Source organism: Branchiostoma belcheri, unplaced genomic scaffold, assembly GCF_001625305.1.
Source record: "Branchiostoma belcheri isolate BF01 breed outbred unplaced genomic scaffold, Haploidv18h27 scaffold27, whole genome shotgun sequence".
Lineage (NCBI taxonomy): Eukaryota > Metazoa > Chordata > Leptocardii > Amphioxiformes > Branchiostomatidae > Branchiostoma > Branchiostoma belcheri.
The window spans coordinates 201837-227791 of NW_017803876.1; the positions used below are offsets into that span (position 1 = coordinate 201837).

A 25955-nucleotide genomic window follows, 5' to 3' on the forward strand; every position below is an offset into this window, starting at 1 on the left:
CCAAATTCAAACAAAAAAACACGAAAATGTAAAGAAATGAATTTGAAGAGTAGATTATTCGCCAAACGATACTCTGTGCCCTTTGTTCAACCTTCATGACCACGTAGATTTCATAATGAAAGCAACTTTTTTTTTTGCAAAACTTTTTTTTATTCGCACGCGCGCATCAGTTTTGGGGCTCCCGGAGGATGTCATCCATATAAGCAAATCAACATGGCCTTAGCGACTATTCTAGCGGACGTAAACTAACCAGGATGGTACCGAGGTAACCTTACGTGATACAGAATACATCAAGCTACTCAGTAACTTCCCGGATGAGTCAGACGTTTCAGATAGCATGCTCTATCTTTTATCAGTAACTGAGAACGTCAGGAACTGATGGAAGATACCGAACGTTATCTGAAACGTCTGCGTCTTCAGAGATTTATCCAGTGGATTGATGTATTTTGTATTACATCCACATGAATGAATATTTTATTTGTCTGCTACTTTCAGAAACCTGCATACCTAACGCGTTAGGTACGTCGGGAAAATAAGGCTATTGTTTTACACATTATATGGATCTATAATGTCGTCAGAGACTGCCGTTGGTTTGATGAATAACCGACTCATCATACACATTGTCAGACGGGTCAGAACCGCGGGGAGGCGTAGTGTGCAGAATCCGGACATCTTCCATTATAGAATTTAGGGCGCGTTCGATAGACTGAATACCGTGAAAGTTACCATCAGGAGTGCAAAACGGCAGGTCTTGTCTAAAACAAATCTTTTTAAAAGACTCTCCTGTCTTTTTTTACCTTTCCAACATGTTTTGTATCTTTTGTCACGCTATGTCGTATTCATTGGTGATAACTTCATCATTTTGTCATGCATGTTGATTTGCATAACTAAGAAATACAGAAATGTGGGCAGGTGTGGCGTGGTCTTGCTGTACCTCTCCAGGCGTCGAGTACCACCATTTTTCATTAACCATTGACATGTTAACTTCTAATTTGAGACAACCCAACGCTATGAAGCGTACGGACAACACTCAACAGTTTTCTCCGTTTGCGGTGATGGTCTGTGACGACTCCGGACGACTCTGTCCTGTATGTCGGTGAAAGTTGAACGATCGTTCCAGCTGCTGGGCAGAACCGGTGAGCATATGGCAGATAGGTATTGATTTTATCGGTTTCCGTAAGCACCATGTTTAACCCATTATGCCTATGGCCACATTAACGATCACAGGCCGGCCATGCAGGGCTTCTGTTCGATGTTATATACGGTCTACAATTAACCAGTTCCACCGAGCATGATGTTGGCTTCATAGAATTGATTCGGTGGGTCTTGGACTTAAACACGGACTGAGCTGTAAGTTGTCATTTGTGTTCAGATTCTCCCGTGCTTTGCGGATGATTGTACAGTTACAATGGCGTTAAGTACTCCGCCCCTTATGATAACACGGGTGGTGACCTCTACTATAATATTGGTGACAGCTCACCCCCCCCTCCCCCATGGAACTGCAGGGGCGTGGTTTGCCAAAATAACGCAACATCAGCAATCTTCTATAGCAGCCAACAAAGTAATAAATCAATGTATCAAAAAATGTACCAATTTTCTCAGCATTGGAATGTTTCAATCTTCTATAACATAAAGTAACATGTCAGTGTATCAAAGAAGGTACCAATTTTCTCAGTACATTGGAATGTTGCAATCTTCTATAGCATATAGTAACATGTCAGTGTATCAAAAAATGTACCGATTTTCTGAGAACATTGGAATTTTGCAATCTTCTAAATAGCATCAAGTAACATATCAACGTATCCAAAAAAGGTACCAATTTTCTCAGCACATTGGAATGTGCTTTGAGCCTTTTCTGATAACGATATGCGGTGAACCACGGGGCTAGGCCGGAGTTCAGTCGTGAACCTCGTTTGTCTTGTTACGGATCAATCAGCAACCCAGTAATACAATCAGAATTTGCTCGGTCCACCCCGCTTATTTCATTCCCTCCGTGAGACGGCTCCCTGATGGCATTACCCGGCTGTACCCCGGCAGATATCTGGCGTGTAATGGAAGATTCCTGGAGGAATCAGATAAAGAAGTGGGGAAAACCTCGCCTGAAATTGCTCATCAGGGCCGAAGGGGGGGGGGTAGTTCTGGTTGAACCTCATTTTACCCCAGGCTGAACAGCAGTCGTGTATTATCTGGTATTGACCGGACATGGTCGATACTGGGTTAGTGTAGGGGAGGAAACAACAGGGTTGAACCACGGAGATCTATAGTGTATGTTTGTTGTTCCCGTGGCAAAAGACTGACCATGACCTCCTTGGAGCACCGGGACGATGTCTGTACAACCTTGACCACGGCATAGACAAAACACAAAAGCCAATTCACAAAACATAAGTCATAAATTTGCTACTGCGATGTAATTTGGCATTGATACAGCCATAATAGCCCCTATTCTTATTAAGATTCTAGTGATTCGGTGCTAATTCACTAACAGAGCAGCGTTGTTAGTACAGAGGTAAACTTGGGGTCAATGTGCGATATTTAGGGAGCATCCTGTCAATAACTGTGTCATCAAAATCAAATCAACCCCCCAAAGGGAGCCCGTCCCAGATTATATAAGTTTCAAAGATACAGTAAGACTCCTTATCCATCAGGTTGTATTGATTTTCCCTTGAGTCCTCCTCCTTCATTAGAGCTCCTGGGTCCCTGTAGTACGATAAAAAGGGAAGATCTATAGAGTCACCGCACATTTATAGAAAAATCATTACTCGCAGACCCTCAATTAAACATAAAGTTACTGTCCTTTCCTGTAGTATTCTTATGTCTACGAAGTACTGTGAAGGTTCGTCGCAGTTTAATTTTGGTTACTTGTATGTGATTCCTGTTCGAATTCGATGCCGTCTGTGTTTTAAATCTTAGCATCTTAGATTTCAAGAGAGTTTCTTAGGTTTGTTTAGATATCATGTCGAAATCTTACATTTCAGTAGCTTGCTTGAGCTTTGTTTCGGCCTTAAGACCTTACATTTCAAGAGCCTGTTTACCTTTGTGTAGATATCGGGTCGAGATCTTACATTTCAGTAGCTTGTTTTAGCATTGTTAAAATCTCGATATCACAAATTCCAAGATCTTGCTCCAACTCTTTCAACTGTCTCTTTCAAAATCTTACATTTCAAGAGGTCTCCTTAGGTTTGTTTAGATATATTCAGTCGAGATCTTTCATTTCAGTAGCTTGCTTGATCCTTGTTTTGATCTTAAATTTCAAGAGCTTGTTTTATCTTTGTATGGATATCGGGTCGAGATCGTACATTTCAGTAGCTTGTTTTAGCTTTGTTCGAATCTCGAGATCTCACATTTCACGAGCTCGCTCGAGCTCTAGGTCTGATGTTTAATTGCCTGCCGACGGTAATGAGAAATCCATCCCGCTGTCCGGCCTTAGGTGCCGTCTGCCCGCCGGCGACGCCCTGCCGCAATCCCCGATACCATTAAATCTGCTCCCGTCGTCATTAAGGCCCTGAAAGTCAAATGGGGTCCTGGGGAAATAGAACCCTACTCCGGCATCCCGGGGACGGCTTACTGATAGCGCTAATGGCAGAGGGTAGAACGCTCGTTTCCTACGCGGACATGTCCCGGGGAATGAGATTAATATTGTCTCGGACCTATAGTCTCTCCTGGCACCAATGCTGTACAACGAATGCAACAAAAATTGTTACAACATCAGTTCCAACGTTCGAATCCGGTATTCGAATGTTCGAAAGCGGCACACGGGACGCAGGCGAAACGCGTTCGACGTATTCTATGGAACTTTCGAAAGTACGGTTCTGGTCCCCTGACACACATTCAGAACCATACTTATGTCTTGGCTTCTCGGAGGAACCGCAGTCTAGCTGCTAAAAGCATCTAGTGTAATTTCAGGGTGGCCAAAAATGATACTAATCTGGATGAAGAAATATCTTTGATGTTGAAAGTTACTGCTCGGAAACAAGACATCTCTTTATTTTTGGGGTAACACCCATAAACAGCCTACGATACGAATTAAAACGGTTTTCCGTCAGTGACATCACACTTTGCCTCACAGATATTAGTCTGCTATGGGATAGGATCACTATAGTAAAAGAACGACCACACAGAAATGGCCTTAATGAATTGGCGCGTTTGTGTGTAAAGATACCCCCCAGAATCAATACTTCTGTAATTGTATCGTCTGTCATAATCAGTGTGAACAGTTATGATAATTTTTCCTTTCCAATCGATGGTGAATATCCATGCTTCATATTTGCTTCCGATAATCGATGAAGATTTATATTGTGCTTAGCAAAGTCTTCGTTATGCCAACTGACTAAATATTGTAGCCTCTACCAGGCTTCAGAAGTTTGACTTTGACTTTATTGGGATCCACATTTAGCTTACAACAAATGTAGCTATTCTTCCTGTGGTCCTTCAAGACACACATGACATATTTACAAAACATAAATACATGGCAATTACAACAACATACTAAAACAGATTAAAATAAAGCTATAACATCATCACCACTTCATTTCATTCCAGGCACTGGACATTCTATACAAAAATCTTCTTTTCTGTGCATTTGTTCGAGGTTTAGGAAGGCGGATGGTCTGTGAGTCTGATGTTCTAGTATGCTTTTGCTGTTGGCTATTGCGCAAGTTAGGGAATAGATTGATTAAAGAAGCCTGGCCTGACCGTCATACATGGGGGAAGGGGTGGTGGTGGATGCCTGAAGAAAATACAAAGGTACACATAGTCTCCATAGTAAATCTTCAAACAGACCTTTTGGTCAGAACCGTGCCTATCTAGTTCTATGCCTGAATGGGTTAGGGTTAGGATCAAACACGGTTTTGGATGGTCTCCGCGTATCCAATAACGTAGATTTGCTCCAGGTGCGGTTCTGGATACACGTGGACTATATATTCAGAACCGTGATATTAGTAGTGAGGTGCTGTAGTCGTTCCTGGCACCAAGGCTTACATAACAGAATGCAACAAAAATTGTAACAACATCAGTTCCAACGTTCGAATCCGGTATCGAATGTTCGAAAGCGGCGCGGGGGACGCAGGCGAAACGCGTTCGAATTAGTCTATGGAACTTTCGAAAGTACGGTTTTGGACAGTGCAAATGCCTAATGTTGGGTCTTCCCAGGTTTAGTAACAGGTGTGTAAAGCTCCTGTCACACATTCAGAACCTTCCACGACCAACCAACCATCCAAACCAACCAACCAACCAACCAACCAACCAACCAACCAACCAACCAACCAACCAACCAACCAACCAACTAACCAACCAACCAACTAACCAAGGTTAATGGTTAAAGATTTGAGTCTCGTGACCGAAACTATCTGAATAGGAATAAAGGTTAATGTATTGTGGTGATATTCCGACAAAATGTCCTTAACGATTGTGAATTCGGTCATGGCACAGTCTCTCCGTCGTGTTGTTTGATAATATTGACAGAAATCTTTCACCCGAGACTCATCAGATTTCGTTTTTAAACCGCTCACGCACTATTGAAACACCCCCTCGATCCTTGCAAGCGAGCATACCAATTATTACATAACCGTAACATCGCGTGCTCCACACTGCGACCCTGTAGAACAAATGACCGTTTTCCCGGCCCTGCGTTCCTGTCTCCACGGTGCAATAGCGTCTCTTCACAGCCGCTATAAAACGTAACGTGTCTGCCATTTCCTCCCCGGTATGAAGTAATTCCAGTCTACATCAGATACCACAGACTTCACTACTGTACGTGCTAGTGTCACAAGCATCAGACCATGTAAAAACGCTGAACTTGCCATGAAAAACACGCATGTAAAACGTATCGGCTAATTACATCGAATCTTAATTATGCATGGGCGTTCCTTAATTAGCAGAACGTAAAGATATCAGTATGATTTCACCGCTGTTTTCTTCTGCAGCTAATTGTCTCATTAAAGAGATTGAATGTGTAATCTTCATGCAGTAGGTATTTGTCTAATTCATCTTAGCTTGGCGGCAGCCTTACCTACCTTCAGCCTGCAAAGGTAGCCATTTGGCACCCAATACGTATTTGTTATAAGAGAAGGTTGAAGGCAAACCTGTCCACATATATTTAAACGTCACATATGTCAAGGATCAGATAATGGCGTAACATTGGGATCTTCTAACGCTGACCAGCTGTGGCTGTGGTAATGTCAAAATCATCAACATACACCCACGGAATATGTGGGGGAGGGAAGGACATAATAGTAGTATAGAAACGTCGGGAAAGGTAGGAGCCTTAAAGTACCAAAGTTATCAACCTAGGATTGAGGTGTTCAAAAACTCATTTTTCCCTAGAACTATCGCAGAGTGCAACTCGTTGTCACCAAGTACAGTGGGGCATCCTCGACAGATAGCTTCAAACAATGTTTAGAGTTAGATGTTCAAAGGTTAGGTGTAACAAGTTCATGAAGTCGTTCGGTGTAATGTAGCCAGCTGCCACCGCGCCGCGTGCCTGCGAACCTGGTGTGTTACTCCGACGAGCGGTTATAACTGCTATACAGATACAGATGCAGATGTGCTGGTCAACATTGACTTTGAAGTAGGTGTGTAAAACCATCTCATGCAACAAACTGTTACCCAACAGTTTTTTTCCTTACCAGGTTGATGAAAACACGCCTGAGTGCGTCTCGAAAGCTCCCCAGAGCAGCAAACTCTTTTTTGTTTTTTTTTTATTCATCAAAACATGAAAACATAACAAGGACAGTGTGACGCTGCACTCATGTTTACAACTTATATTAACAGCGCCACACAACAAAAAAGTACAATTAACATTTAAATATTCAAAGTTGACATATCTGTGCGCCGTAGCCTCCCACCACCCCAAGACATTAAAATGTTAAATGAAATGCTAAAAAAGCTATTTGAAAGATAAGATTACGTGGTAACCTCTTATATCTTTTCTGTTGTGTGTATTGTTTGAAAATATTTGCCAAACGTTTTCCTTACATTTGTACCGGAGGCGTGTGTGTACACGCTGACTTATGACCGGCCGCGTACGGAAGAAGTCGGGCCACTTTTCCCAGATACGGGCGGCCACATGAAGATTTCAGCGAGGGCACGCCGTGACCGTGAACAACATCAATATGCGTCATGAAGCTGCTCTGTCTGCATCGCACAGGCTGACCCCATTCCCACGTCAGATAGCCTGGCACCCAGGCCATCGTGCACGGGTTGCTCTGTCTGCATCGCACAGGCTGACCCCATTCCCGAGTCAGATAGCCTGGCACCCAGGCCATTGCGGGCTGCCCTGTCTGCATCGCACAGGCTGACCCCATTCCCGAGTCAGATAGCCTGGCACCCAGGCCATCATAGGCTGCTCTGTCTGCATCGCACAGACTGACCCCATTCCCACGTCAGATAGCCTGGCACCCAGACCATTGCGGGCTTGCCTGTCTGCTCGCACAGGCTGACCCCATTCCCACGCCAGATCATAGCCTGGCACCCAGGCCATCGTGGGCTTCCCGGTGTTCCTATAATGCTGGGAGTTCAGTGCTTAGTAGGACTACGACTGGTAAAACATTAGCCTAGCCTCTACCAGGCTTCAGACCGTACCCCTTTAGCGGATCAACTCCCCTGCCATGTACATCACAGAGAAGCGAAGAGAAGTCGAAATTATGTAACAAACTGTAGTGCTAGTACTAGATTGATCTTGTTGTGTATATATTTGTGTACTCAAATTAACCTTTGTACCTAACCCAGTGGGTATGTTTGTACAATAAAGGTCTTCATTCATTCATTCATTCATTATATGTCTATTTGGCAAATTTCTACTCTTTCCAGCCTTGTGAAGTCTGTTAGAGGCCTAGACCTGGACGTCCAATCCTGTGGAGAATGGTAACCAGGCTAGACTGGGGCCGTTGAAAGACGCATATGTCGAGCTGTGGAGAGGCTGGAATAAGGCCGGTAAAACGCCCCTAAGCCGGCCTGATGAGAGGCTAGAATAAGGCCGGTAAAACGCCCCTAAGCCGGCCTGAGGAGAGGCTACAGTGAGGCCGGTAAAACGCCCCTAAGCCGGCCTGAGGAGAGGCTAGAATACGGCCGGTAAAACACCCCTAAGCCGGCCTGAGGAGAGGCTACAATGAGGCCGGTAAAACGCTCCTAAGCCGGCCTGAGGAGAGGCTAGAATAAGGCCGGTAAAACAGCCCTAAGCCGGCCTGTGGAGGGGCTAGCATGAGGCCGGTAAAACGCCCCTAAGCTGGCCTGATGAGAGGCTAGAATGAGGCCGGTAAAACGCCCCTAAGTCAGCCTGTGGAGGGGCTAGCATAATGCCGGTAAAACAACCCTAAGTCAGCCTGCGGAGAGGCTACTAGTAGCATGAGGTCGGTAAAACGCCCCTAAGTCGGCCTGAGGAGAGGCTACAATGAGGCCGGTAAAACGCCCCTAAGCCGGCCTGAGGAGAGGCTCCAATAATGCCGGTAAAACAACCCTAAGCCGGCCTGAGGAGAGGCTAGAATAAGTCCGGAAAAACAACCCCAAGTCAGCCTGTGGAGAGGCTAGCATGAGGCCGGTAAAACGCCCCTAAGCCAGCCTGTGGAGGACGGTAGCCAGGCTACACGCCAGACCACGGGCCGACGGCGAAGCCACGTCATTACGGGCCCCGGGACACGTCCCGCATCGAGACGGCGTTTCACGCCTCATTTCTCGGGATTGGAGGCGGCACGACTTCACCTTTCCAAACGAGATGCAACTTTTTTTTTTGCCTCTGCTATAACTTGAGGCCACACCAAGTAATTTTATGAATGACGACGCGCGAGCATTGATTTTGGCCTGTTCTCAGAAGAAAATTCCGATTCTTGTAACTAAAACTGACCACGACAGTGGGGTAAGGGAAGATGCGATTAAGGGAAAGAAAAAGGAAAGGACGACAACTGCTTTTGCACTGATTTATTGCAGTTTTCATGACTTGTTGGTTGTCACACTGTGTTCTCTCATCCAATTTATGTCCTAATATTTTTCGTCCCTTAGACATATTTCAAATCTAGGCATCTTAGTTTTTTCGACCCTTCTTGTTTTTTTCGCGCTCTCGCTTTGGACGTCATCCATAAAAATCACTTGGTGTGGCCTAAATTGATGGTCTGGGCGGAATACTTCATTCCACGTGCGCCGGATCGCGGAGTAAATTGCAATGCTCTTTCCTACACCCATCCGTATTTTTTTTTTTTTTTTACCAAGTGCGGGAACGTTAACGTTACGAAAAGAAACTCGGCCAAACCATCTAACATTCACTGTAAAACTCACTACGCACACCTCAATGTGAAACTAAGGTCGTAGTATGTAGGACGCAGGCACTCTGCTCAACCAACCGAGAGGAGGATTAGGGCACGAATTGCGTCACTGGGACTAAGTGGTTCATGCTTTACAATAATGATATCTGACACGAGATGATAGAGTAGACCCTTCGTCTTTTGTTTTCATGCTACAGGTATTGCAGTAATAGTTTTGGCTGTGTGAAAGAGCCGGTGCTTCTGTACAGGTCAATAGCTACCACAAATTGTGTCTCAACTTGTCCGTGCATGCGAGCTCCACGTACATGCGTACATAGCCGTACGTAATGTTAGTACGACATTGAGAGTTGTTGCTGTCAAGGAATTCATCCCCAACTTACGCCCCCCCCCTGTTGCGCACCTGGTCTTTTAAGTTACACTGACAATGAAGTAAAGCTGGTTTTATTATTTTATTTCCTACATGTTTTATTTCTACTCATGTTTATCGGATTCTCCAATAAAAGGGGCTTGTTTTGCTTTGCAAACAATAACTCCTGTTTTGTCCTCAGTCTGCGTTGGTCCGCTAGACATTTTTTTCGGTTCTCTTATAAACTTATTCTTAGCTCAGAAGATACGCATGTACTCGTACCATGCACACAGTGACCAACATATTCATGGCGTCGCTGTGACTCCATAATGGCGCCGGTGTATATAAATAGAACCACTAAAGCGACGGTCACAACTCGCCGTACGTGCTTCTGCGTGCTGTCTACGTGCAAAAACGTGGGCAATCGCACGGCATCCGTGCGTGGTGAGTACCACCTCCGTACGGAATCCTACGGATTTGGGAGCACGCAGACACGCCGTAGAACTTTAAGTGCATGTAATACTTTTTCTACGTGCGGTCTGCGGATTTACCACCCGCGCGTGCGAGTACGTGCGACGCGCGTGCCCCGTACAGCCTATGAGCGTGCAACGTACGGACTCCGTGAGTCTAACTTCACTATTCTCACGTGCAATTGCTGTACGGACAGCGCACGAAGCATGTGCGTGCCACGCACGGTGCTTGCGTCATCCGTGCTTACTCCTCACTTCCCAGTTGACCTGCTCAATGACCACGCAGAACACACGTGAACCATACCAGGTGCTCCGCACGTGCAACGCACGTACAACGCACCTGATTTCTACAGTATATAAAGACGACTTGACCGGCGACTGCCAACTCGTCTCCAAGATGCCCAGGAAGGCTCAGAAGAAGACTACCAGACAAGACCCAAAGAAACGGGCCGCGGAAGACACCAGGGCGGCTAGTGATGATGAAGTTAACAGGAGGTGCACGCACTTACAACGTGCGAGTGAGTAAGGAAACCGTGCGTACGCCGCACGTGTAGGTACGGCCTGTACGCGGCAACGTAGCAATCGCACAGAGATCGTGCGTTGTAAGCACGTACAACTCACTTACCACTTGCGCAACGTACGATGCACGCAACCGCTGACGGCCAGGCGTGTCGTGCAGACCACGTACGTACACCTTGCGCAACCGTGCGAGTGACGTACTCCCTCGGCCGGCCACCCTACGTTTGCAGAAAAAACGTAGCAGACGTAGCCACGACAAAAACGTACGGACAAAAAGCACGCACGGCGAGTTGTGACCGAGGCTTAATTCACGGTTACCTCTCCGAAGCAAAAAGGAAAATTGAAATGCGCCTTTGTGTCTCTCGCTGCTGTGGGCGGACTGGATTGAAACTCGAGGGCTCGGCAGGATCAAGGACCGTTTCTGGGGAGCCGATGTCCAGGGGGAAGGACGGTCTTTGATGTCTGAGACGCGGTAATAGTTACAATTCGGAGAGATTGCCTTAACAGCATTGGGGAGGGGAACATTGGCACTGGGAGTCACGTCATGCTATCCTTCCTGGCTTTAACGTTAGATCCACTGAATAGTATTCCTATCTTGCGTCTTCGGAGAGGAGAATGCTTTACAGCATGTAGCAAGCGCCAATCGTTTAGGGTTATGGTTGTAGAGCCGGGACGGGTGCTATCGGACCTACTCCCAACCACCTGCCAACCCGTCCCCGACCATGGCCGAACCTCCCGTCCACACCCGAATGTTTTTCTAAGATTTTGAAACATTTGGCTGGCGCAGCCGAACGGTAGCCGACCTCGCCGAACACCAGCCAACCACAGTCGACCTTGCTCCCGACCTACTCCCAACCATGGTCGGCAGTGTTCGGGACACCATATTCTATGACAAGCTAAGAAACAAGATAACTCAAACCCCGTCAGGCAATACCATGATATTCGAAATATATGCTTTTATCTCAACGCTAAACGAAATACACGCTTCAAATCACAAAGCATGTCAAGAAATATGCCAATGTACACCCCGAAGAAAAGAGCAGCCCATTCTTTGAAGAACCCAATTACATGACTGGTTACACCCCAAAGGATAAAGATTCGCGAGGGCTAAAGGTTCGGCAGAAAGGCCACTCGAGTGGGCGGGAAATGCCAGCCCCGATGGCGCGGTTTAGAGACGCCTCTTCTTCCATATTCGCTCCAAAAATCATTCCCTTCTCAAGTAAAGTTACATATACTTAATTGGCCTTTGCTGATAATTTCATCGAGTCGAAACTCCAAAGTGTTCGGGTGCGGGGCGAGGAAGGGGACTTTTTTAAGTAACGTTACCGTAACGATATACCGTTCCTGATCGAACGCTTCGAACTCGCTGTTCCGAAATAGAACATGTCGGGGGTTCGACGCGTTCGATCAGGAACGGTCTATAGAATAGGGGGTTCGACGTGTTCGATCAGGAACGGTCTATAGAATAGGGGGTTCGACGTGTTCGATCAGGAACGGTCTATAGAATAGGGGGTTCGACGTGTTCGATCAGGAACGGTCTAGTATTAGAGCCAGCTGTATTATATTGTGTTAGATCAGAATAACGTTAGATCATTGTGCTTCATTGCATGGTTATTCGTCCTTGTCCTGCTATTTGCAATTAGCCCTCAGATAAGATTTTGCAATGAACTTATCATTAATATTGATGCACGGACTCTGGACACACTTGGTCATACAGAAGCGAAATAGCTTGTCGGAATGTAGCCTCTCAACTAGTCTGAGAAAATCAGACCATTATTTCCATGTGTAACGCCGGGTTTAACGGTCCAGATATGTGGATTTAAATCAGATTTGAAAATTTAAGGTCGCAAGCACGAACAAGAGACACTTAGTGCGTGAAAAGTTGCGTGTGAAAATGGTTATGGCTCGCGCAGTTTGCGGCTCGCTGTCTGAAATATGATGCTTTCAAAGGGTCCAGAAATAGAAGAACATCGCTGACTGAGTTTGCATTGGTTATCTGTGTAGTTTGAGTGCTAAAGTACAGGGTTATAGCTTGGCAGTTACTTGTCTTTATTGAGAAAAGTACTTCTCCTACTCTACACGGTTCAAGAACAATCAGAACGCCACTGGTAGATTCACATGGCTATTTGTATAATATATTCTACCTCTGGCTTTCTTAGAACCTGTTGTACGTAATGAATGCGATTGCGAGTTCTGACACGCGGTTGCGAGTTCTCAAGCGTCATTTCACATCCACCATTTGAACCTATGCAAATTGTAACGTTACGTTGAAAATAATTTCTTCAGTTTGATTGATCATAGGATATTGGGGTTTTCTTTCACACAACCAGTGCTTCTCTCATCTTGCTCAGGAAGGTGTCTGACAGACACCGAAATATCAGACACCGAAACTTAAGCAAGGTGAGAACAATGGATGTGCAAAAGAAAATCCCAATATGCTACGTTCTTGAAAATAATGGAATTATTTTCGGACGTACAACTTGCACAGCTTCAAATTGGGGAACTCGCCACATGGCTGTGTAAACGAAAATCCCAATATCACAAAGTGTACGTAGAGTTTCTCCAGTGTTCCCCACCGTGGCCCCTTTTGATGATATACAGCGTCTCAGCCACCACGTAAACCCATATCGTTATAGGCATATCGATATGCAACACCCTCCTTTGTGTGGTTAGTCTACCATATACCTCACCAAGCCAGTCCGTGACATCGGCAATTTGTCTTTTTCCGCGTCGAGCGGTACTTCTAACCTTACACAGGGGTGATGCACAAAGGGCTGTTGAAGAGGAGTAAGGCATCACAGTACATGTAGTAGTGAGATAGTCGCCGCGGTTCTGCTCCTGGCTACCACAGACCCGAGGCCAGCAGCACGGTAGACACTTACGGAACTCTTCACATTACCATCAAGCCAGTGGAACTAAGCGATACGTTACTAGCGCAAAACCCTCGCTGGCAAAACTCCTTGTTAGTGTGTAAATGGAATATTATGATTATATCCTTGTCGAACCCTTCCTGTCGACGTCGACAATAGCTCGAACGATGTTGCACTTCACTGCTAGTTCATTGTCTATTTTAACCTGTATATATTTTAATCTGTCGGAATTTCCTTTTAAAATGTTTGTAATGGAACGGTGCAATTCAGTTACTACTGCAAGGCCGTTTTTATTGTGAATAATAATAAACCAATGATGATGAGAGAACCATTTATCTAGAGTATTCTTCAAAGGTCCTATGCTAAAAATCAACAGTATATTCAAGAAGACTGTGCGCTGTTGTCTTTCTAATTATTTCACGTCAGGATGTAGTTTTTACCAAGGAACCTCCTTGTTCTTACAGGACTGATGGCCTGATGCATAAAGAAAAGAGATTTTGAAAAGCAACTAAGAGGAGTAAGTCATCACAGGACATAGAGTAGTGAAGGAACCATTTTATCTACTAAGTGTATTAGTTATATACAACTCCTTAGCATTCTTATAGGCAATATGGCGTAAATTGGTCTTGATGTTAAGTATTGCTCAACAATGTGCTATACTATTACAATTGTAATATGCAATAAAGTTTGACATTGCATTCCTTATAAGATTTTATGTGGAAAATCAAAAGTATATTCTAAAGGACTGCACTGTTGTCGTCCATATAACAGTGACAGAAACATCTGTGATGTATTCTTTATATGTTTTTTTATGTGGAAAATCAAAAGTATATTCTAGAGAACTGCAATGTTGTCTACCATATAATAGTGACAGAAACATTTGTGATGTATTCTTTGTAAGGTATGTATGTGGAAAATCAACGATATATTCTTGAAGACTGCACTGTTGTCTTCCATGTAATAGTGACAGAAACATTTGTGATTTATTCTTTATAAGGTTTTTTATGTGGAAAATCAACGATATATTCTTGAAGACTGCACTGTTGTCTTCCATATAACAGTGACAGAAACATCTGTGATGTATTCTTTGTAAGGTTTTTATGTGGAAAATCAACGATATATTCTAGAAGACGTGCGGTTTTGTCCTTACAGTTTCGTGACGCCGTTAATAAAACGCAGTATCGCGCTGTCCCTCCCCCAGGTAATTGCAACAGACACGGAAGATATATAACTGTCAGGGCAAATTAAGAATTGTAGCAGGCAATTCCGCTATCTATCCACCTCCTGGGGATGAGTCTAGCATCAGTGGCGGGGAGGACTGACGATCCTACTCTCTCTAAGCAGAGGTTTGGGTTTTGACTTATTTTTGGCGTGTTTTAAGGCTTTTCATGGGTTTTCTTTTTTACACTGGTATCTTTTTTTACGCCAATCCAGCTCTTCAAGCAGAGGTTTGGGTTTTGGCTTATGTTTGGTGTGTTTATTAGGCTTTTTATCGGGCTTTCTTTTTCTGCACTGGTATCTTATTCTACTTGGGCTGGCGTAAAAAGATACCAGTGCAAAAAAAGGAAGCCCACTAAAAAGAAAAAATACGCCAAAACCCAAACCCCTGCTCCAGAAAAAAAAAACCAGAACCAGAAATAAAGCCAAAAAAAAAAACTAAAAACACGGCAAAAAATAAGCCAAAACCCAAACCTCTGCTTGGAGAGTATGCCGATCCACCACACTGCCAGCCGAACATGTATTCTAGTTCGGGTCATTAGCCTGGTGAGTTATGCCCTGCGTCGTCAGCCGTTGGAAGTTTTTATACATGTTTCATCTGGCGTTTATAATTGGGTGCCTTTGGGAATTTATGGGAAGGACGCGGCTCTGCATGCTAGCAAGGCTGCTGTATTGTCACTGCTGGGGGCCATTAGAAACCAGGGACCAAAGAGCTACCGAACGCTATCTGAGATTCCAAAACTCCGGGAAGTATATAATGTATAATGTTCACAACAACTGCTGACAATTGCATACATAGCATTAACAGCAATGTTAACAGTCACTCTACATAACTTAAAGAAGGAGTAATATCACAATTATGATACACAATACAGGCTTAACCTCCCTTCTTAAAGTAGTGTGATATAGCCTTGGTTAGCCCAACAACTACAGTGGACAACTGCTGGTGATAGGAGATACCACACCACATACAGCACGAGGTTACGAATTGTTTTATTTCAATACCTGAAAAACAGATACAAAGAAAAAACTGTATCATCTGGACCCAAATAACTAGGAATATGCATATACCAAAAATAACAAGACTGGCAATGAAAACATACGTTGCCATGGCGACGGTGGTTGCTGTTAGGGCACTGCCATCATTTCATGATTTTGATTAAGACTTGGTACCTGTTAAGTCGAGACAGATACAGTGCACTCCTCCCCTGAGTGTATAGTTAACGAGCCCCGGGGTCACAGAAAGAAGGGCCATCCGGGGCAGAGAGGTCTTTCCAAGGGTTTCCAGGAATGTGGGCATAGATGTGGGTCAGAGACATGCCTGTGAACATTCCATTCCTGTGGGTAAAATGCCTGTACCGTTCCTAGAATTCTTGCAAACTGCACACAACACTGTACCATTAGGCTCCTCCCTGAGACGTCGCCAAAAAATAACAAAACCGTCAAACCCGCCGTGAGTTACAGCTGCGAACACACAAACACGATCGAAAACAGGACCTTCCCGCGGAAGGATACATCCTTCCCCAGAGGTACTAGTAACAAGGCCTACACCCAAGATCTAAGCCATGCTAGTCACACATATGTAACCTTCACCTATAGGTGAGATCAAGCGCGACTCACATTCAGTCCACGCACACGCTACGCTTGGCGGATTAGTTCCAGTTTGGACACTCTCGTAAAGTGTTCGCGCTGGTCATTAGTAAAACTGTCGCCTATGTCAACTGACTGTATCAAATTAACAATCCTGTGAACATACACGGTGTGGTTGACAAGCCGCTGTATTCAGCCACAAGGCCAGATCTGTATCTGTAATTCTGTATCTGTATAGCCGGTATAACCGCCCTTCGGCGTAACACACCAGCTTCTGTATCTGTATAGCAGGTATATCCACCCTTCGGCGTGACACACCAACATCTGTATCTGTATGACCGGTATAACCGCCCTTCAGCGTAACACACAAGCTTCTGTATCTGTATAGCAGGTATAACCACCCTTCGGCGTGACACACCAACATCTGTATCTGTATGACCGGTATAACCACCGACCTTTGGTGTAACACACCAGCTTCTGTATCTGTATGGCCGATTTAACCACCCTTAAGCATAACATACCATTCTTTATCTGTATCTGTATAGCTGGTATAACCACCATACGGTGTAAGACGCCAGCTTCACAGGCACGCGGCGCGGTGGCAGGTTAATACAACGAACGACCTGTTACATCCAATCTTTGCACATCTAACTGCATGAATGATGATCTAGAGTACTAACATCATCTTTCGAGGTCTAGCGATGACTACTACATGTAGACAAGTCTACCACTATTACTAGATTTAGGTGCGTTCTCAAACGAGTACTGATATGTTTGTTTATGTTTGTTTGTTTATTTATTTATCCAGGATATACATGTCGCCTGTATGGCGGTTTTCAAAGATTCCTGGGGGGATAACCCCAACATAAAATTACATTACATAATAATTAAGATAAAAGAAGAACTAACACAGGTCAATTAAAATAGATAAACTCATCGTGAACAAAACGAAAATCGTAGCTAACTCATTATACAATCAAAATGAAACAAGGCAGCATAGAAGCAATCATAATCATTCAGTTATCAAATCATAATGATAGGTCAAAAGGTTTGTCAACCAAAAGTAGATAATTAACCAAAAGTGGAGTTAGCTAATCAAAGTAACGAAATATGATTAATCAAATCAAATAATATAGAAGTAACGTAACAAGTTGGCCTTTCAATATTAGTGTCCGGTATCCATATATTCTTGACTGTAGATCTTTTTAAACAGTGTAAGTGTTCCTGCCGATTTTGGAGAGCCTGCGAGATCTCGGAGTAGCCGTAACCTTGAGTTCCTCACGTGAGTGCCAAGACCTTGAATCGTAACTTAGTCACGAGCTGCGCCGGCTTTTCTAAAATTTACCAAGACCGATAATCCGTACCTCACGACTTCCACACAGCATGCTCTCACCGTGCGGTAACTTACGTTCATCCGGTACACACGGTAACGCCGGACTAAATGTTTTTTTTTAATTTTTTTTTATTCCAACATGTAATCACCAGACGTGGTGACGACACACTCAAGTTTCTTCAAGTTATATTAATGCCGCCACCAACACAGGGGACAAATACATGACAGGACATAGTGAGGAAAGCCGTGTAAAGTGCCTTTCCCAAGGGCACAAGATCGGTGGCATGTCAGGACTCGAACCCGGGACTCTTAGTTCCGAGTCGCGCACTCTGCCGCTACGCCACACGACCCCACACGACTAAATTTGGGGATGGATTCTCAAGGTCTCTCGTTACGTCGCTTCAAATTTCTTAAAGGCGTCCGCCATGATGCAATTTCCGGGCGGCAAACAAAATAAAAAAAAATTCTGGATGAGGAAATCTGTCTGATATTGAAATTTACTGTCATTTCTTAGGCAAGCACATTTTCGTCAGCATTCCATACTTGTACGTAAGTGCTTGAAGTAGGCCTAAAACAAGCTACATGAGGGGTCCATTTATTTTTGGTACCACCAATAGAGTAGCCCGTGGGTAGCGGAATAAAGCTAACAAGGCTGGATACCAGGCTACCAATAGAGAGCCTACAATACGAAGCAAGCAACAGTTTTCCGTCACCGACCTCACATTTTTGCCTCACAGATATCAGTATGATATGGGGTAGGGTTGCTTTCAATTACTACACTTTAAACAAAATGACCATAAAGACCAGTTTTACTGCCCTAAAATCTACTCGTTTCCGTGAGGCCATCGAGTACTAGATTTTTCACAACATTTTGAGTCATCCTTGCAAACGATAGCAAACAGTCAAAGCAATGACCTGGAAAAGGACAGTCGAGCGGGACCTTGCAGAAATGGGTTTGGGATGGGAGGGGGCGCAACGGACAGCACCAGGTAAGTGAGTGTGGAAGTTATTGACGGCCCATCTCTGTGTTAAGCACTGAAATACGGCAAATATGATGGCAATGATGAAACAGTCAAAACAGTGATGGGAAATTCTACACACTTTTGACGCCTCTATTCGGTACACCAAATCATCAGATCAGAGTTACCTATAGAGACCACATGTTAGAGAATAGTTAACTTTTATTGTTACATCATACATATACTCTGTACGTAAGATGACGTTATCCACACATGTATTTAGCTTTGTTAGATCTTTAGTTAAGCTGTAGAAGACCATACAAAAGTCTCTGTACTTTTTTGTTGTGTCAATAAAGAATCTTCTTCTATCACCACCTCCACGCTGAGAAACTGTGCCATCACAGCTCGCTCGCATTGCCGGTCTAAATCTTCTACATTTCTCCTGGAGACTGACCCATGATTGCAAATCGATCAACCAAACCCACCGCCCGGCGAGACATGTAGTCGTGTTTCATAAAATTGACTCTTCAGGAGAGCGGAATCCGCCACGCACCGCGGGGAGGGCCCCGGACAATTGGTCGGTGATTGAAGGCTTCCGGCTAAGGAGCTTCTCGCTCATCGATTCTGGTTCCGTTGGTTGTGCATTCCATCATCGCGGAGGACGTGGGATTGATGATAAGGCTTCTCTACACGGCCATCTTTTCTTTGTTTTTCTGTCAGATCTTGATCCTCATTGTCATTACTGAAGAACGTCTCAATTCCAAATTTGAATGAAGAAGTGGGCTTGTATATGTGAATGTTTTATTACAAAAGATACACAACATTGTCTCAAACATGGCAGCCAAAACGGCATCCGAATATTACAGTAGAATTGAGGCCATATTTACGAAAAGAACACTTAAGTGTACAAACTTTTAAAATAGTATTTGCTGGATAAGAGGTAGAAGACTGTCAAGAAAGGTTGAAAAAATATAATCAGCTCAACGTACTACTCAGGCCTATTGTGGGGAGATAATACGAGATAAAGTCATAGCACGGTGGTACATGTATTTGGTGTTCATTAATTGTAACACCGCCGCCAAACCAAACGATCTACTCGGACTTATTACAAAAACAGGGCGAGGACTTGTTTACGCACTTCAATCTCAACTGCACACCTGAGAGGGATACATGTAAGCCTCGCCAGGCTCACAAAGAGAAGGCTTTAAACAGCATTGGAGAGATTTCGACTGGTGATGTTATTACCAGAACAAAGCAAGAGCTTTGATAATCCTCCCTTCAAGTACAGCAAAGCCCGCGGCTGCACCGGAGGCTGAATACGGCGGGTCTTGCAAAGAAGCCTGTAATCTCGCTGAGCTAAAGCTGTTTTGGCGAGCCCATCTCTACCGGCGGTGTGATGCCAAATAACGCCGTTTGAATACTAACCATAGGTCACCTGGGGATACCGTGCTAAATATAGGCCCTGTTGTTGTTATCTGATCAGACGGTTGCTATAATCTTTTAAAGCCTTTCATTCAAATATCTCCAAGGGACGTCCGTATATGGATATCTAAGCTACAGGCGCAGTGATCATGCTCATTGTTCTGAGAAAGGTAAGGAGAAAATGTTGCGCAATCCGGACAAACTGGTTTCGACCAGAAATTCCGGATCTGGATCCGACGTACACGCGGACTAAAACCTGACGGTACAAAAACTGCGTCCGCCACGCGATTGTACGAAAAGTGCGTACGTTGAATTTTTCCTGTGTGTAAATCGACCTGATAAGCATTGGAGTACACCAAGAACTTACGTTCAGGTCGTACAATATCCCTCAAGTAACATACGATCTCATTATCTATCCCCAGTAGGTACAGCACAGTACACGCTGTACACGTCTTACAAAAACGGCAGAGGCATTTGCGACCGGGAACTGAGAACAAAACGACCCACCATATCTGCTTGGACAGAAGCTGGTGTGTTACGCCGTAGGGCTGTTATACCGGCTATACAGATACAGATACAGAAGCTGGTGTGTTACGCCGAAGGGCTGTTATACCGGCTATACAGATACAGATAAGGGGAACAATGATATCCACTCGTACTAGCTAGCGATTACAGAAAAAAAATCCTGGCACACCCCCACATCATCCCACACATGAGAAGATAAACCTCATTATCTGTAGCCCGTCTTGCGAACAGTAATTGGATCATAAAGGGAGGCGACTGTGCATACGCTCAACGCATAGATTACCAGGGGTAATATCATCAACGATGATTGCATCCATATCCTTATTGGTGGTGCGAAATATGCTGCTATTGTATGCAGAACCGTGCCTATCTATCTAGTTCTATGCCTGAATGGGTTAGGGTTAGGATCAGGTATGGTACTGGATTGTCTCAGCGTATCTATTAAAGAACGTAGATTTGCCCCAAGACGGTTCTGGATATGCGTTGGCCATCCAGAATCGTGGCCGTGCATGGCTCTGGATAAAACATGGTTCTGGATACAATCACACCCCCCCCCCCGAATAAGCTCGTCAGATAATGTAACTGTACGGTAGACATGATTCGCAGCAATGCAGACAGAATTGCTCTCATAGAGGCGCTGGTTACAACGAGTCCAACATGGACCTCTTACTTAATAGCCGGTGTGGTATAACAGTACCCACAGCTGTCCAATTTGCAGTATCCAGAGGCAGGGGAAACTGAGTATACAGTCCCCGAGTGTTTTGAGACTGATCCAGGACTTGTGAAAACGGCGTGAATTTCATCACCTGGTTCCTCGCGGCCAGATATCGTATTCGTCTATACAAATGGTGCCGGTGTCATATGTCAGACATCTTGGCTCTAGTCTGTGCTTTTATACCGTCTGTCAGGCACAACTGGATCAGTTTTACGTCTTTCCATCGCCCGCTGGCCACAGGTGGCGTGAAGGTTCCTTTAAGCTTTAATTGTGTACTTAAATTTCTTTCCAGCTCAGCATGAAACCGTCCCACACAGGGGTTGCCGGCAGATATTTTTTGTTGGAACAGTCAGTACGTCTAGTCGACATGATGTCCAACCAGATCCTACGGTGTGAATGCTGTAGCCATTGGCCAAAGGAGTGACCAAAGGTGGTTGGTTAATGGTCACTCCTTTGGCCAATGGCTCCAGGCCGGCCAATGGCTACAGCCTTAATCTGCTTGGAGATTATAGTAAACAGTTATTGCTTCTGGATGATGCAGACCCCGCCCATCAACGTTGGAGCAGCATCTGACGAAGCGAATCGTTCTGTAGAACCCTCACCTGTCCTTGGCTGATTCTGGAAAGAAGATGTTGTTAGAAAATCTGATAAACTTCAAATCAAAGAATTTTAGAACCCGAACTGTGTTCGATCATGTTCGATCTGGGTAATTCGAACCGAACCCGTGTTCCATTTGGGGTCGCCTGCGGTCATATGCAATGAAATTGCTTCCTGTGTAACAAGATACTTTGCCGAACGCGCCCAGCAACGGGAAAGAATACCCTAGCAACCGACCGCCGTGCATGTCAGTTGCGAGTATTCACGACAAAGACACGACTTTATTCCAAGCACAACCGTCGGCTTGGAACTGACCTTTTAAAACCTTCTGTCGCCGACTTTAACGCATGACTGTCTAAAGAGCATGTCCGCGGGGTAACTCACGATTTGTAGTCTCTGTGTGCGCGTTTGCGCCGCATTCTGGCCGCGTACTTGACTGTCACACATCGGGTATTTCGGTCCCGTTGATAAGATTACGTTTGAAACAGACAACAATGCATGATTACCGATGGAAGATAGCTCCGCGCCTACCATGGTGGAATGTACAATGAACGAGAGTGAGGATATCCACGGGATGACCACACTTTGGTTCCTTAGTTTACTAGAACTGGATGGATATATATTTTTTTTATATATATATTCCGAAACATGTAATCACAAGACGTGGTGACAGCACACTCAAGTTTTTTCAACTTATATTAATGCAGCCACCAACACAGGGACCATTGGATATATTTCAAATTAATTCAAATTTGAAAGAACATAATATATACATCAATATATGAAAATTGGTCAAAGAAAGAAAACCTTTCCTACTGCAAACTCAAAATCAAGACAAATTGCAAATTTAACGTTATGTAATTGTCAGTGACTCGCGATGTATATCACTAGCATGTTTGTCGCTTTGGGGGTAAATACAACCCATAACAGCACGTGATGATCTAAGTTATCATGTCTTACAAATATTGCTCGCAGCGATGTTGAGATTTTCTTGATATGGCAAATGGATTTATCCGACACAAGATTAACACTATAAAGCGTTATAAAATGGACCATTAAACACGTAATGGGGTAGGATTAGGTGCAGCAGTCGTTTAAGTCATGACAGTCATTAAAATCATTGTTCCACTGACACATTGTAACGTATAACGGTACTACTGGGGGAGTAATATATGCTTACGGCCCGGGTGTGAAATTTGCAACAGCCTTCCGTTCTAATCTTCAAGCAGATCCTACGGTGCCAAGACAGTATCGACCTGTCAGAGAGCCATCGAAGGCCAATGGATACTGTCTTGCCAGCGTAGAATCTGCTTGGACATTACACTAAAACGGCGACGGCTGCAGTCGGGTTTGTTTACAGGGCTTTCGGCTAAAGCTTTCCGACCAAATTACGTCCAGAACCCCCGTCCACAGCCAATGACAGTGTTTGAAACAGGATCTGACTCCGTACTTGTTGCATCAGCCACACGAGGGTTCTGTTGATGAATTCCAAGCCGTCCCCTGATGTGTCCTCCATCCAGCGTATTCATAAGGCCACGCCAAGTAATTTTTATGGATGACGTCCTCTGGAGACCCCAAATCTAATGCAAGAGCGCGAAAAAAACCCTGAAGGGCTGAAAAAAGCAAGATGTCCATATTTTGAAATATACTAAGGGACGATAAGTGTTAGGACACAAATTGAATGAGAGAACACAGTGTAACAACCAACAAGTGTTTCATTCGTCATAAAAACAGCAATAAATCAGTAGAACAGCAGTTTTCGTCCTGCCCTGTTTCTTTCCTTTGATCGCATCTTCCCTTATCTCACTATCGTGACTCTTTGGTCATTGTTACAGGAAGCGGAATTTCTTTTTTTTTCCTGGGAACAGGCCAAAATCAATGCGCGCGCGGACGTCATCCATACAAACCACTTGGTGTCGTCTAAAATGAGAAACTAATTTCCGCGGCTAACCGATGAACTTCCGTCTTAGTCAATCCGGGAAAACGTCCAATAAAACACGTGTGAACCAGGGGTGGTTCTGATTAGGGATGGAATTTCACTCTCCTCGGCGGATGTCTCAAGTTGCATCCGTGCTCAGCTGCAGTCTTCCCTTCAAGTACCGGAGGTATCAACTTAGGATTGAGCTGGTGGTAATAAAACTCGTTTTTTTCCTAGAACTATCGCGGAGTGGAACTCGTTGTCACCAAGTACAGTAGAGACATTATCATTAGATGGCTTTAAACAATGTTTATGAGTTAGATGTACTGTTCAAGGGTTAGATGAAACAGGACCTTTTTACAGGTCATTCGGTGTAATGTAGCCGGCTGTCGCCGTGCCGCATGCCTGCGAACCTGGTGTGTTACTCTGTAGAGCGGTTATACCGACTATACAGATATAGATGTTGTGAGAATTTAGAATATTCACCTAAAATGCCCCCAAAGTCCGTATAGAGTCTAGGAACTCAAACAACTAGCAGTCTGTTACATTTTCTAACTGCGACATTCCTCCACGGCTCCAGTAGAAATTGCGTGTTAACTACATGGGAATAATGCCCACCAAAGGGTGCAGTCAACTCCAAAGTGTCAGATTGACGTCAAGTAATGACGCATAACTTTGTGGAGACGCGCAACGTGAAGTGTTATTACTCCCTTATCCTGCCCACCTCTTCCACACAAGTTCACGTCAATGCCTGAGAGTGATGTACGAGTACGCAGTTATGTCTCTACCCGCTGTTTAGGATTGCCGGCATCACTGGCCAGTTTCCTCGCACGCTATCGGGGAAAAGTACCGCAATTCTGGACACGCTTCAAGGCCCCCTCATTTTTACACTTATTTCGATGAATCAAGCAGAAACAGCCGGCTTAAAGAATCGGCAAACTCTACTTTGAATCGACCTGGAAAGTTTTGAGCCACAAGAATGGGCACGAATATTTGTAATGTAGTCAGAATTCCTAGAATGTACAACCTCAAGTATCCAGGAATATACTAAGATGTCTCTTAATATTCTTACGGTGTTCCAATGGCGTTCGAAACTTTCTGATCGCATTCGAGGGATATTCGAAATGGGCACGACTATTTAGAATGCACTCCGAACTTTCAGAATACACTTCAAATAGTCGGGAATATACCAAAATTTTATAGGGCTAGAAAGGTAATATTTTCAAAGCAAATGCATAATTTCTACCTTTGCATATGGTCTGCTCTGTTAATTCTTACTCATCAAACTCGTTCATATATATGTTATATGGTGACAGGAGTCTAAATCCCTCCTACTATAAAATTGCAACATTATGTAACCCAACACCAGTTACCATGGTGACAGACAGTCTGGTCATTGAGCAGGTCAGAGGCCAGTGTTTGGAACGGAAGAAGAAGAAGAAACAGAGCAAAAACCACATGTTTTCCTTTCGGTAAACATAAATATAATAGAATTTTTTTGTTCCTTCAGACGCGCAATCTGGTTCATTCCGCCTCTCGTGCGAAGAGGGTGTGAACACCACATGCGGCACTTACATATAACAAACATCCCCGCCAATCAGAGAAGTTAGCCTGCCCTGACCTTGGCATTGATCCTCCAAGGATTCTTTTGCCAAACTTTCATGTCGTGTTTTCAGACGTAATGTCGGCCGACATCTTGCGAAAGGGGCGGGCGAAAATGGGCCGATAACAAGCAGACCGTGGCGAGCGGCGGCGTCACGGTGCTGCATCATCCGCAGATAGAGTCAGGAGCGATTATCCGAAGCGCGGAGATATGACGGTGTGAAGCTCAACCTGAAGGCTGAGAACGGTGGCGGGGGGAAACGGGTTTGAACAGAATGTCAGGAATAATCGCGCGCACTTGTGTGTACAGGTGTTCTCTCCACCGAATGCAAACTTCATATTTGCAGGAGAGTCCTATCCTGAGTGTCAGCCTTGTTAGCTTTCGTCCGCTCCCCAAGATCCGCTCGTTGGTGGGGACACTCACGCTATGAGAGTCCTGCAAGCAACCCTTGTCACATATTCAGAGTCCCTGACCACCAACCAACCAGTTGACCAGCCAGCCAGCCAGTCAGCCAGCCAGCCAGCCAGCCAACCAGCCAGCCAACCAACCAACCAACCAACCAACCAACCAACCAACCAACCAACCAACCAACCAACCAACCAACCAACCAACCAACCAA

The 25955-nt window shown here is 44.6% G+C and overlaps 2 protein-coding genes across 2 annotated transcripts in view; one reads left to right on the forward strand and one right to left on the reverse strand.

Moving 5' to 3' along the window:
• Window positions 1–25955, reverse strand: part of LOC109472119 (potassium channel subfamily K member 13-like) — a gene marked incomplete at its 5' end in the record, with an annotated part of 74420 nt that overhangs the window by 14761 nt on the left and 33704 nt on the right. The gene's annotated exons all lie outside the window — the stretch shown is intronic.
• Window positions 1042–25955, forward strand: part of LOC109472293 (protein YIPF4-like) — a 122118-nt gene continuing 97204 nt past the window's right edge. The window contains exon 1 of the mRNA XM_019771971.1: window positions 1042–1136. The gene's annotated coding sequence lies outside the window, so the exon portion shown is untranslated. The remainder of the gene's footprint in view (window positions 1137–25955) is intronic.